This window comes from Castor canadensis, chromosome 10, assembly GCF_047511655.1.
Source record: "Castor canadensis chromosome 10, mCasCan1.hap1v2, whole genome shotgun sequence".
NCBI classification, from domain to species: domain Eukaryota; kingdom Metazoa; phylum Chordata; class Mammalia; order Rodentia; family Castoridae; genus Castor; species Castor canadensis.
The window spans coordinates 14,486,643-14,500,644 of record NC_133395.1 but is presented as its reverse complement, the minus strand read 5'-3'; the positions used below and the strand labels follow the sequence as shown (position 1 = coordinate 14,500,644).

Sequence of the window (14,002 nt, the reverse complement as noted above, 5' to 3'; positions counted from 1 at the left end):
AAGTAATAGGTTATTTCACCTTATTCAAAGTCTTATATATGACTTGAACAGTATTTTGGAGGAACTTCAACTCACCAATTCACACATGAGTATCAGTAATCACATTTTCAATACCGTTTCAGAACACATTTATTGAAATGTTAATGCAATTTTGTCTTCTTTGGGTATTATACCTGTTTATTTTAGCCAGCAAGTAAAAATATAATTCCTGGTATAATTCCAGTACTGTGCCAGGCACCATGGAGATGAACAATGAACAAAGAACAGCATAGGTTATGGATCTTCTCTTCTGAGACCTTACAATGCAAATGGAGGAACAAATAATTCGCAAAACCATCAGAGAATCATTGACTTTCAATGTGGCATACTATTTGTATTATGTAGATAAAGTAATTTCAGAAACCAAACAGAATGTGAGTAGCCTTTGAACTCCTGAGGGGATGCGGGACCTAAGAGACAGATGATATGGCTGAGGAATGGATAGGACTGCCTGCCCAGCCAAAGGCAGCACGTCTCAGGCTCCTTGCATCCTAGTGTTGTCGTGGGGTCCTTATCGGTTCAATGGAATGAAAGAAAAAGAGTGTGTGAAGCTTGTAGGTCATGCCATTAAGCAAAAAGTATGCCTAATCATTCCTGCTTTCTGCCCATCTTACTGGTGGGGCATAGATAAGATTGCTTGGAGAGCACGAGCAGCCATCTTGGACCATGTTATTTGGGTTGCATGAACATGGGTCCTTCTATGGTAAGACTTAAGCAGACCAAACCCCTGTCAACATCATCAGAATTATGCCAACTGAGAATTTTATAGGTAAGCTAAATAAATTCATTTATTGTTTAAGCCATTGATATTTTGGGTCTCTATGCTAGAATAGCTAATTCTATATTCCAACTAATATAGATAAACAGGCTTTAGAGCAGCAGAAGGTGAGAGAGGGGGCACACCAGGAGGGAAAACAGCACAAATAGTGCCTTGGGTGGGGAACAAAATGATGAAACTGAATTATCAAATCTCTGCCTCACTGCGTCTCCACTTAAAGAGTGAATGAGGTTATAGGATTTATTACTTAATATAATGATTATATTGACTTTGTGGGCTCTAATATTTGTTGAGCATATAGTATATAGTAGGTATAGTAGGTATTGTAGTGAACAACATGCAGACGGTCTCTAGCATTTTGGAACTTACAGTTGAGGGGTGGGAGGATATAAACAATAAACAATTAAAACACAAGTGATGCAAAGGGTAAGTTTTAGTGTATTACAAGAGTGTTTATGAGGAAAATCTAATCATATTTGGAGGGGCTAGAAAAGGTTCATTTTAGGAAAAAAATTGCCAAATCAAGAACTAGAAGCTGAGTAAGATTTATCTAGACTTGGACCATGGCCATTCTTGCTAATGAATTCTGCTGCTTCTATGGGCTGTCAGTCTGTTTTCTCACCTGCTTATTTCCCTTTCTCCCCTTTGCCTTCTTTATCTCATAACTGTCCTTTTGCTTTTTGAATATCACATAAAAGGGTCATCATTGGCATTCAACCAGTATGTATCTTTTATTCTCCGTCAGGAGTAATTTGGCAATGTTTGGAAATCCTCAGTTGTGTTTGTGTTGTGTTCAGAGGTTTCCTTTTAGTGTTGCCTCATAAAACCATATTTTTGTGCTACTTTAATCTTACTTTTAAAGAGTATCCACGTTTTACTTTTACAAGAGATATAATACATTTTCAAAAATGGTCAAATTGTATAAAAATGTCAAGGGATCACAATTTCTGAGAATGTTGTAATTTTTTTGCTTTTGTGGCTTCTCCTGTGTGAGAACATAGTTTCTGAGTTTGTCAGTTCCTTGCCTTGGTGTCTTCAATCAATAGGTTAGTAGCATATTACACTGGCAGGTTCTTATTGTCTGTCAACACAAAGCTTGTTTTGTGTACAGTATTAGCTACTGGATGGCTCTACAAAAGTGATGTGTCACTGAAATTTTCTTTTTTGACAAGTATCTTACCTGGTGGTTAATGGCTATGATGAAATATTTGTTCTTCAAGAAATGAAGCATTTCTTCTCAGCCATATGTTCTACTGTTTGAAGATATATTTGCCAAACAATTGCCAATGAAACCTTCTGTTTCTTCTGTCCATTTTTAAAAAAGCATACCACTTCTCCATTTATTGTTCCTATCAGTGATGTAATATGTAACTAATCTCTGAGGCATTGTATTGTAAACCAATTGAATGACTGCCTTCAACATGAGGGATTCCGTGTGGAGAAAGAAGAGATGAAAAATTCAGGAAGTATTCTATTCAACAAAAAATGAAATAGAAAAGTAGATTTTCACTAAATCATTTGAATAGTCAGAGTTCAAACACTCTAAAGAGAGTATGTATTTTATATTCAATACAAAATGAATTATGTTCTTATACCACATAACACAAAACATACTGGTTTAAGTTTTAGCTAGAGAGAAGTCTAGAGAATAGGTCTAGCATAGGCTATCTTAAAAGAGCTTTGAAACTGATGTAAATTCATGCTGGAGTACCTCAATTTGGCAGTCACTGCCACTAATATTGCAATAGAGTAAGAAGTGTATGTGACAGAGAAACAAACCACACATATGAAGAAGCCATATCTTTATAAAACAAATGACAATTTCAATATAAGATTCAATTTGAGGTAAGATGGGCTATTGTGAATTGTAGATATTGGTTTTGATATGCTACTTTTCTTAAGGGCAGCTCTCTTTAGCATACCCCAGTGTAGCAATAGGAATTTATATCTTCAAGGATGGTTAATGATTGCCTTGAACTCTGTAAAGAAAACTAGTCAATTTCTCATAAATCTTAGTATTGCAGGGTGAGGAATAAAACATCCATGCATGCTTTTGTGGTATCGATGCAGGAAAATAGGTAAAATTGCAATAAGTATGATTTAGAGAACTGTGAGGAGACAGCAGTAATATTACTCCACTACAACAATAAAAGTCTGAGGGCCATCAGAGAGTTTTTTTCTGGTGGCTTTAAAAATAGCAATCAGAAGTGGTTAAATTGCCTGTGGTCAGAAGTATTTACTAGACACCTTACAATTACAGGAAATAGTTTTACACTGGAACCTGGACTCTAGCTCTGGTTCTCTTAGTTGTATGGGCATAGGCATATTTCCAAAATATGTGAAATAAGGGAATTTCATTGAATACTTAGAGCTTTGAGTACCTTTCCTCATGATGCATTGTGAGTATGGCCATTATATTTTACATGGCCATATATTGTCCTCATGATAATTAAGATTGACTGTTGATGGGGTCATATCCTGAAAAACCCATCTTAATTTGAAAATATCTGAAAACTGTTGAACAATTCATGGTAGGGGAAAAGGATAAGGAAGAGTAATAGAAGGATTTAGAATGATTAACTTTACAATGCATTTACAGGTAAAACATGAAGGCAAAACCCCACTAAACAATGAACAGACACTTAAACAATGCAGAATAGGAATGTAAAACAGGTCATGTTAAGGGGAGAGACCTAGTGGGAGGGAGAGGGTAAATGAAGGGGGTATTTTCTATACAAGTATGAATATGGAGCACTGAACCCTATTGAAATTTTAAGAAGGGGCAGGGAGAAGAGGGAGAATAATGGAGGGGATGAACCAAACTTGGGTACATTGTATGCATATATGGAAATGTCACAACAAAACCCCTGTACAACTATTGTATACTAATTACAATGCTACAAAAAGAAAATATCATAAATGGAAAAATGCATTGAAATGCCAGCACCCAGCAAAAAGAAAGCACATTGACCACAATTGCCATCCCAGGAAAAGATCCAATTCAAAATTCAAAGTACAGGTTCTACTAAATGTGTATCACTTTTGCACTATGGTACATAGTTGACAGAGCATAAGATGAATCACTGTGAGCTGGGAACTGGACCGTCTGTATGTGTAGCAAAGGAAGTCTTAGGAAGAGCTATAATAAGATTTTCCAGTGGATTCACTTAGGAACATAGTCGGACTTAGGACCTTTACCTATGATAATACTTATATAAAGTTTTGTTCTTATATAAATTCTGTAATAGTTGGGAAAACCTTTCATTTGTAGTGAATTTAATGAATTGTTTTTGTAAGTTAAACGCTGCTGTATTTTCATCTCCTAACTCTTCTCAGTAACTATTCAGAACTTTTCAAAATGCCTCTACATCCCAGGTCTTCCTTGGTTTGCAAAATGAGCCTGGAAAGATGATATGTCAAGAGAAGGAAGGACAGATCAGAGGAGGGGTGCAAGAGATACCTCCGTGCTTGTTGACCCTGGGTCCCACAGTGTGGGAGAAGAGTTTGGTGCAGTCAGGTAACCAATGAGGCTTAGTGGGCTAAAATGACATACCCAAAGTAATTCTGTCCCCATGTAATTGGATGCCAGAAATTAAAACTACCTCTTTTGAGTATAGTATCTTAATAAAATAGTTTCTTCTATTTCTAAATACAATATTTAGTTTCTTCTCTACCCTCTCATTATCAGGATTAAGGTGCTCCTTATTCATTAAGTATTGTGTAGCTTCTTAGGTACTTTTATGAACAACATGGATACAAGATTCACCTTCTCAGGAGGTGCTAGACCTGAAGGCAAGTCTGTGAAGCAGAGTCCCAGTTAAGGTGAGTCCTGGGAAAACCTGAGACTATTTGCTCAACCAGGTTGCTTTCCTTGCAAGCACAGTTCGGTAATTTAGGGCTCAGTGTTGTGAGGATGAATTTCTAATAGTCAGTTGTTGTTGGCTATGTTGTTGGCTGGAAAACCTATGCACTCCGCAGCTGTGCCCCATTCTGAAAATCCCTTATGACTAACCTAGCTCAGTGTCTCTCAGTGGCTTCCTCATTGTGCTCAGACACCGCTGTACCACACTCTTGTTTCTCACACTTCAGAAAGACATCAGGGATATGGGTTGGTTTTAATTTATTGTTTGTTTGTTTGTTTTTCGCTGGAAGAAAACTGCAAACAAGTATTTGACCTGTCTTTCTGCTTGTATATTTATGCTTATCGCTTGTTATTTTTTTTATCGCAGTATTGGAGTTTGAACTCAGGACCCTGCACTTGCTATATAGGCACTCTACCACTTGAGCTATGCTCCCAGCCCCATTTTTAGTTATTTTTCACATAGAGTCTCTCATTTTTACATGGAACCAGCCTGGGGCCAGGATTCTCCAAACTACTCCTTCTGTGTTGCTGGAATTACAGATGTGAGCCACTACTGTTGACTTGATTTAGATGGGTCTCTCTAAACCATGATCCTCTTGATTTTTACTTCCCAAGTTACTGGGATTACAGATGTATACCACTCTGCCTAGCTCTGCTTGTTACCTAAGAACTCCTAAGTAATAAAACATTCTTTATTACCCACATGAATTAAGTCACCGTTCTTGCTTGTTAACTCTCTACAAGGTGGCTAAGTAAGTCCTTTCCAGTTCTCTGTCTATGTGGGCCATGTAAAATCTGGACAAAGCTATTTTGTGGCTCCAAAACATTAATTTTGTTTTAATGAAGTATGTTTCTTCATTTGTTTTTGGTGTTGAGGATTCAAACCAGGGCCTTCCCCATGCCAGGCAAATGTTCTACCGCTTGAGCTAAGCCCCCTACCCTTTTGTTATTTTGTTTTTGACACTACCTTGGCCTGGGTAGGCCTTGAACTTGTGATCCTGCTGCGTCTGCCTCCTGAGTAGTCGAGATTACAGGCATGTGCCACCACATTTGGCTTGTTTCCTCATGTTTGCAAATGCCTATCATGTCATATTTATATAAAAAAATACATTGGGCATCATAATTACAGGGACACCTGTGAATCTATCCCTTCCCTTCTTTATCTCTGACATCCCCTATACCTAATGGTAAGCAGTGTTCTAAACTACCTTTCAAGTTATGGTTTACTTTTTGGAATCAAATAAATGAAACAAATATACCACTTTGTTTCATTTATTTTGTAATGTCAAAGTGAATACTGATATATATATACTGATATATATATGATATGTATGTATATATATGTATATATATATATAGGAATTTTCTACAATTTGCTTTTTTTCAGACAAAATTACATTTATTAAGACATTTCTGTGACTTGTTCCCCATGTGCAAACCTTACAGATCACATTAACATGCACACATGTTAAAACATGGATTCTGGTTCAGTATGTCTATCATAGGACCTGAGTCTCTGCATTCCTAACAGGCTTCCAGGTTTATTTACGTCACTGGTTTGAGGTCACTCTTTGACTAGCAAAACTATAGAGGGTTCATATCATTTTTGATTGGTAAGTGGTGCCTTCCTTTAAAATAAATAATTTGCTTATTCCATATAGGTATTCCTTCCTGGAAACGTTTTTCATTAGGTTTATTTCTCCCCCAAAACCTTAAAGGAAAGATGGAGATTATGAAAAGAATTATGAACTAGCTTCCTTTGAGCTAAGTGTAATGGTGAACAATACACTTACTTAAAAGCCACTGGGTCACAGGAGATCAAGATTCCTCCTGGTGTTACTTTTAGTTGGATGTTTTCCTTTCATGATTCCTACAGAGAGCATATTGGCCAACAGCTTTTTGGAATACTGGGGGTTTTCAGGCAATGCTAATGTATGTTGGCTATGTGCATCTTAATATCTTAGAGCTCTGAGATTGAATGCATATTTTTATCTGGTAGTCTTACACTTTGTCACTTTATGAACCTTTAACTGTGGTGAGGTTTTCATAGTGTAAGATAATCACACTTGTAAGGGAAGAAGAGAAAGGCACACACGGAGCACTGAGCACCTCACCGATGGGATTCAGCGGAAGATCGAAGGCTGTGACATGTGGTGAATTACCAACCCTGTGCTCCCCAGCGCATAAATTTCACGGAGCAGCAGACACTTCTGACGGTCTTCAAGATACGCTATTTAGTAATAATTTTACCTTCTGAGATTCTTGTTACTTAGTGCTATTTATTCTATTTCTTGATGTTAAACTACGGAACTACAATCACCTTCCACTTTAAGAAGAGCCACTTAGCATTGAGAAAATATGGTCACATATATCGATGTGACTTAGTAAAATTGGTATAGAGTGGGGAATTAGGCTCTTAGGTTGTAATAGTTGTCTTCCTTGTGAGAGACATTAGCAAGCTGAGGAATAAGTATGAATTACTTTACACAATATTTATCCTTGTTCTAAATGGTAATGAATTTGGTAGGTGGATTTGAGAGTCTTTTGAGCCTGACTGGAGGTGGACAAGTTGAAATTCAAAGGACAAAATGTCCTTCTGATTCAAAAGGGAGAAAGTTACTTAATACTGGTATAAGACAAAAGAGAAATTTCTGAGGTCATATGACTGGCAAGTTCTTATGGTTCTCTAAGTTTGGGCATGGATTGATCCAGGGGCTTAATCAAGTTATTCTGTCTCTCCAGTGTGTGTGTGTGTGTGTGTGTGTGTGTGTGTGTGTGTGTGTGTGTGTGTGTCTGTAGGATTTGCCATGTTTTGCAAGCCAGGTAAGGGGATCTGGAAGACAAAAGGAATTACCCAGTGTCCATAGCAGCATCCAGGGGAGAGATGCTCTCTGACAGTCCTCAGAAAACAGACATCTTTGCTGCCAAAGCATAACACAGTCAACTCCAGTACCCATATTTGCAAATCCCCAACATTTTCTCAAAAAAGTAAATCAGATAAGCTTTTATATAACATCTAGGAAGTTTCTGTCCAGCTTGTAATTAAAAATCTAATGGATTTTTCTACATGTTTACTGTCTGTGAGATAAATCTGATTTACCTCAAGTGTCTCAATCACAAAAATATACAGGAAAATTCTCATATGATACCTTAAAAGATTTTAATATTTGGCTATTTTCAGATCCTCAAGGGGCTTTATCTCTTTAGAGATATTTAAAGGTCTTTATACACCATTACCCACATATAACTCAATATAAGTCATTACTTAATATCGTGCTATATGTGGAAAGTAATGTAGTGAAAATTTTTAAATGGAATAATACCTAATATCAAATTTAAAGTAACATCAGTGATTTCTTTAACTTTCATTTTTAAGGCATTTTAAGCTCAGTGTTAAAAAGTATTATCATGTTTTTTAAACCTCCATTTCATACAGAGATGAATATTTCTAGTTAATTCTTAATTCTTTGTATTACTTTCCTTTGTTATATATTGTCAGAAAATGGAAATCGTTAATAGGTGTTGGGTATTGTGTTAATTTTTGTTATTCTTACCTCTTACTTCTTCCTCTTTGTTCTTTAATTTCTTGGTGAAAAATAACAGCAACTAACTCTTATTTAATGCTTTCTCTGTGCCAGCATTTGTGCTACATTCTCTGTACACACCAGATTTAGCTCTCACAGTGATCCTATAAGGAATGATGGTTATTTCCATTTTCTAAATGTGGGGACTGAAAAATCAAAGTTTAAGTAGTTAGAAAGTTGAAGCATTGTGTGCTATGTTGCAGTGGTGCTCAAAATGTGGTCTATGGACCAGAATCATAAGCACCATTTGGAAACTCATCAGAAATGCACATTCTTAGGCCTCATCCTAGATTTACTGAAGCAGAAACTTTGGGGTGGAATCTTGAAATCCAATGTAACAAGCTCCAAGGGAGATTGTTGCCATGCTTAAATGTGAGAATCACTGTTGTAATTGAACTTGATCTGAAAATTATGTTCTATATTGTTGACTTTTTCCTTTGTTATAATGTACACATATGAATTTGTTACCATAATTTGTATCACCCTTTCCTCTTAGCAAATGATTGGAAAATCTTGGTTTTATATAGATTTCTTGTAGTTTTTTTCCTAGTGTTTTTTAAAGAACATATATTTTGGACTAAATTATGTAACATGCTACCAGGAACTTGTACTTTGTAGGAATATATTTTAAGAATACACTGTGGCTATCTAGGACTAATTCTAGTACTATGAGTCAGGTATCAGGAAATCTATTCATATTGTTTGCTGCATCAACAAATTAAAGGAGAAAAATCCACGGATCATTGAAAAGGTACTTGATAAAGTTAGCGGCCATCCTAATAAAATTTCTAAGCCAAATAGAAATAAAAGGAAACTATTTTATAGGATAAAGACTGTTTGCTAAGACTCATGACAAATATTATCCCAAATAGTAAAACACTAAATGCATTTCCATAAAATCAAGATAAAGGATGCCTTCTTTTCTTGTTGCTATTTAACATGATTTTATATGTTAAAATAAATTCAGAAGGAAACCTGAATAAAGAAAAATCAAGGTTAACTTTTCTCACCAAAGATATTTCTTATATAGCTATATACTCCAAGAGAGGATGGTGAAATGCCTATGATTGATGGGTAATTTTATAAGAAAGGGCCTGTTTATAAAACAAACATTAAGGGTTGAGGACATAACACTTGCCTAGCATGTACAAGACCCTGGGTTTCATTCTAAGCACTGCAAAAAAATGTAAACTTTCTTTATATTGTTAGTAGTCACTTAGAAATGGAAGTAAGAAAAATATCCTGGTCATAAGAATGACAAAAATGTAAAATACTTTGGTTTAATTTTAATAAGAAAGTCACAGAATTTAGATGAATGAAGTTAAAAAATACCATTGAAGGACATAAAACGAAGTATAAATAAATAAATAAAGTACTCTTTATAATGTGTAAACCCATTGCAATTCTGCTTGGAATGTCAAATTGTTTTTAGAATTGAATAAGTAACTCAAGGATAGGAAATATGAGTATCTGAGAGAAAATTAAAGTATGAAAAACAAAGATGATGAAGAGTCATTTTTCTCTTCCCAGATATAAAACATACTATAAAACAACTGTGTACATGTTATTGGACACAGGTCACAGTAATGGGAGACCATGCATGGGAGGGATAGGGAAAGGGAAGAAAACCTAAAACTTGAATGTGGTTGATGTGCTCACTGTCAAGGAGCGAATATAGTAATCCTAAACTGGCAGAGGACACTATGGGAAGGGGACCAGGAAGTAGTGAAGAGTTCTGGTAGTGATGAACCAAGGTGGGTTGCAATACAAAAGTGAATGGAAGCAACGCTAGGGATCTCTTTGTATAGCTATCTTTATCTCACACAGCAAAAACGCTGTGTCTTTCTTTTTATATCTTATGTTTTCTCTTCAACAAAATTGGAGAACAAGAGGGATGGAATAGGTTCTGTCCAGAAGGAAGGAGGTGGCCCAAATAACATATACACATGTAAGTACATGTAAAAATGATAAAATAAAATAAAAAATAAAACAACTGTGTAACAGAGAGAGAGAGTCTGGGAGTATAGCAAAGATGAATATATTGGTAGACTAGATTATGTACTCTGAGATAGATCTCACTGTAATTGGAAACAATATATGATAAAACTGACATTTTATTTCACTCTAAAAAAGATGATTTATTTAATAAATAGAAACTCACACCAGTAGATATTGCAAGAGATAGATATGCTACTTCATATGTACATATGTAAAGTTATTTCAGTTTAGTAAAATACCTAAATTAAAAAAAATTTTAGAAGAAAGTCAATCATCCACTAACATCCAGGTTGTGAAGACCTTTCTAATCAAGGCAAGAAATCTAGATGTTATTAAAAACTCACTTTTGAGTACATAAAACAAAAAAATTACATATGGCAAATGCCACACAGATCACAAATCCAGGCTGTGGCTTGATGCAGAGGTAGTGGCACTCAATGAAGTCAGAGAGGTGACAGGTAGTAACATTTGGGTAGTTTGACAGGTCATTTTCTGTGAGACCTTCTCTGACTACTCTTCAAAAATTTTCAAACTCTTAGCTATCTGCTTTTATTTTATTTTGTGCTGGGGGTACATTGTGCCATTTGCAAAAATTCTTACAATATATCAAATATATCATACTTAAACTCACCCCCTCCATCATTCTCCTTTATTGCTCCTGCCCCGCATTCGTGGAATAGTTTCAAAGGTCTCATCTTTCAATTTACATACATGTGTACACAGAATTTCCCCTACATTCATCCTCCTACACCCTTTCATCCTGCCCCCTCCCATTGGTACCAAACCCCACAGACAGGACCTGTTCTGCCATCCTGTTTTCTGATATTGTAAAAGAAAAAAAAATTGACATTTTTGTTTACTTTAGACAAAAACTTAAAAAGCATTTGCTAATGTAACATACTATGTATTTTGTTTGTTTATTGTACTTTCTGCCTCTCCCAAAGAATTTGGATTCTCTGTGTGGCATTTACTACTGTAACCCTGGGCACAGAAAAGAGTCTTTGGCATGAAATAGATGCTCAATAAATATCTGTTAAATGAATGAATGATCAATGAAACAACAATAAGGTGTAGATGCTGCCAGACGTAGTCGTTCAGTGTTGGTGACAAGTGTTGGATAAGGAGCTAGAAAGAGACACCCTGAAATCTCAATATTTGGGCTGAGGTTGAGGGCTTGAGATACAATACTTACTGTTGCCTTCTTGTTTCTGGACTAGGAAGTAGGGAGAATGTATGTGTTAGGGGGAAGGAGAAGATGTCTCTGTGGGAAAATGAAGTATCTGATTTGAATTTAGTTTAATATACCTTTGATTTTATTTATTTCTTTATATATTTTTTACTGTGGCACTGGGCATTACCCAGGGTCTGGTGCTTGCTTTGCAAGCCCTCTGCCATGGCCCCAACCCTAAACTTTTGATTTTAATACCAACACTAATGTTTCTGACAAGCAAATAAGATAAATACACTTATTTAAAAATTATATTTTCAGAAGATAACAATTTTGATTTAACGATATGAAGAGCTATTGAAATATTGCTTTGTCAATACCACTCTTGGGGATATACCCAAAAGACTGTGACACAGGTTACTCCAGAGGGACCTGCACACCCATGTTTATTGCAGCACTATTCACAATAGCCAAGTTATGGAAACAGCCCCACCACTGACGAATGGATTAAGAAAATGTGGTATCTATACACAATGGAATTTTATGCAGCCATGAAGAAGAACGAAATATTATCATTTGCTGGTAAATGGATGGAATTGGAGAACATCATTCTGAGTGAGGTTAGCCTGGCCCAAAAGACCAAAAATCGTATGTTCTCCCTCATATGTGGACATTAGATCAAGGGCAAACACAACAAGGGGATTGGACTATGAGCACATGATAAAAGCGAGAGCACACAGGGGAGGGGTAAGGATAGGTAAGACACTTAAAAAACTAGCTAGCATTTGTTGCCCTTAACGCAGAGAAACTAAAGCAGATACCTTAAAAGCAACTGAGGCCAATAGGAAAAGGGGAACAGGTACTAGAGAAAAGGTTAGATCAAAAAGAATTAACCTAGAAGGTAACACACACGCACAGGAAATTAATGTGAGTCAACTCCCTGTATAGCTATCCTTATCTCAACCAGCAAAAACCCTTGTTCCTTCCTATTATTGCTTATATTCTCTCTACAACAAAATTAGAAATAAAGGCAAAATAGTTTCTGCTGGGTATTGAGGGGGGGGGAGAGGGAGGGGGCGGAGTGGGTGGTAAGGGAGGGGGTGGGGGCAGGAGGGAGAAATGAACCAAGCCTTGTATGCACATATGAATAATAAAAGAAAAAGGAAAAAAAAATTCACAATCAAATATTTGTACATTAAATGCATGTATGAAAATGTTGCCGTGAACATTATTTTATACAATTAATATGTGCTAATAAAATAAATATTCTGTAAAAAAAAAAGAAATATTGCTTTGTGCTATGATGGAGCTTTCTGTCAATGGCTTAAAACTGGAAGAAGAAGTGCTGCTTGCAAAACAAAAACAAAAAAACATGATTGATTTTGAAAAAACTCCCCTGGGTCAGATTCCATCCCAATGAAGTCAATATAATTTAATGATCTGATTTGCCGTCCAGGAAGATGCTAATGATTGTTTCTTTGGCAAAAAGCACATTCTTATTCATCTTGTCCAATATTTATTGATATGATCTCTGTCTCATTTGTCAAACTGGTGTTCCACAGAAAGCTAGATTACAAGATGCTAAGAGGCACACTGTAAAAGTGTTCTGCAATAAATATGTTTGGAAAACCTTGACTTCTGAGATTGTAATACATAAGGCCACTTTGTTTCTAAAATACAATTCCTGTGACATGGAACACTTCCATGTAACATTTCTGTTAACTTATTTGAGAATGGTATTCTCTGAAAGTGAGCTCAGGACACTTAGTATTAAAGATTATATATTATCTCTCTATATATCTATGTCCTAAGGTTTATAATGTATTAAAGTGATAATTTTGACTTTTTGGTATCAAGTTAACACCTCATCCTGTAAAACAATGATAATCTGCTTATTTTATTTTATCAAGATATGTTTTGGTAAAGTATTATTTTTTCTTTCTTTTCTTTTATCATTTTTACATTTACTTACAAGTGTATACATTGTTTGGGTGCCCTCCTCTCCTCTTCCCTCCCCTCAGCTTCCAGGCAGAACCTGTTCCACCCTCTTGTTCTCAGATTTTGTTGAAGAGAAAACATAAGAGATTATAAGAAAGACATAGTGTTTTTGCTAGTTTGAGGAAAAGGTAGCTATACAGAGAGATTCCTACCATTGCTTCCATGCACATGTGTATTGCAACCCACATTGGTTCATCTCTGCCAGACCTCTTCACTACTCCCTACTCCCCTTCCCATAGTGGCCTCAGCCAGTTTAAGATTACTATAATCACTCCTATACAGTGAGCACATCAACCACATTCAGGTTTTGGGTTTCCTTCCTTTTCCCTATCCCCTCTGTGTGCATTCTCCCATTAGTGTGTGACCCATGTCCAATAATATTACTACATTTGTTTTAGATCTATAATCTGCATATGAGGAGAACACACAATTATTGGCCTTCTGAGCCTGGCTAACTTCACTTAAGATGATGTTCTCCAATTCTATCCATTTATTGCAAATAACAAAATTTCATTCTTCATTGTGGCTGAGTAAAATTCCATTGTGTATAAATACCACATTTTCTTGATCCATTT

At 36.0% G+C, this 14,002-nt stretch overlaps 1 protein-coding gene and 1 long non-coding RNA gene across 3 annotated transcripts in view; both read left to right on the top strand.

Moving 5' to 3' along the window:
- The window catches only part of Hs6st3 (heparan sulfate 6-O-sulfotransferase 3), a 699,700-nt gene that overhangs the window by 199,620 nt on the left and 486,078 nt on the right, over positions 1–14,002 (top strand). The gene's annotated exons all lie outside the window — the stretch shown is intronic.
- LOC141411436 (uncharacterized) overlaps positions 1–14,002 on the top strand; it is a 107,651-nt gene that overhangs the window by 76,106 nt on the left and 17,543 nt on the right. Inside the window, exon 1 of one of the 2 annotated variants that reach the window (XR_012436168.1) lies at positions 9,238–10,211. The exons of the other annotated variant lie outside the window; for it this stretch is intronic. This is a non-coding gene — a long non-coding RNA (uncharacterized lncRNA). Of the gene's footprint in view, positions 1–9,237; positions 10,212–14,002 lie in introns of those variants that run through there. 2 annotated transcript variants of the gene reach the window in all.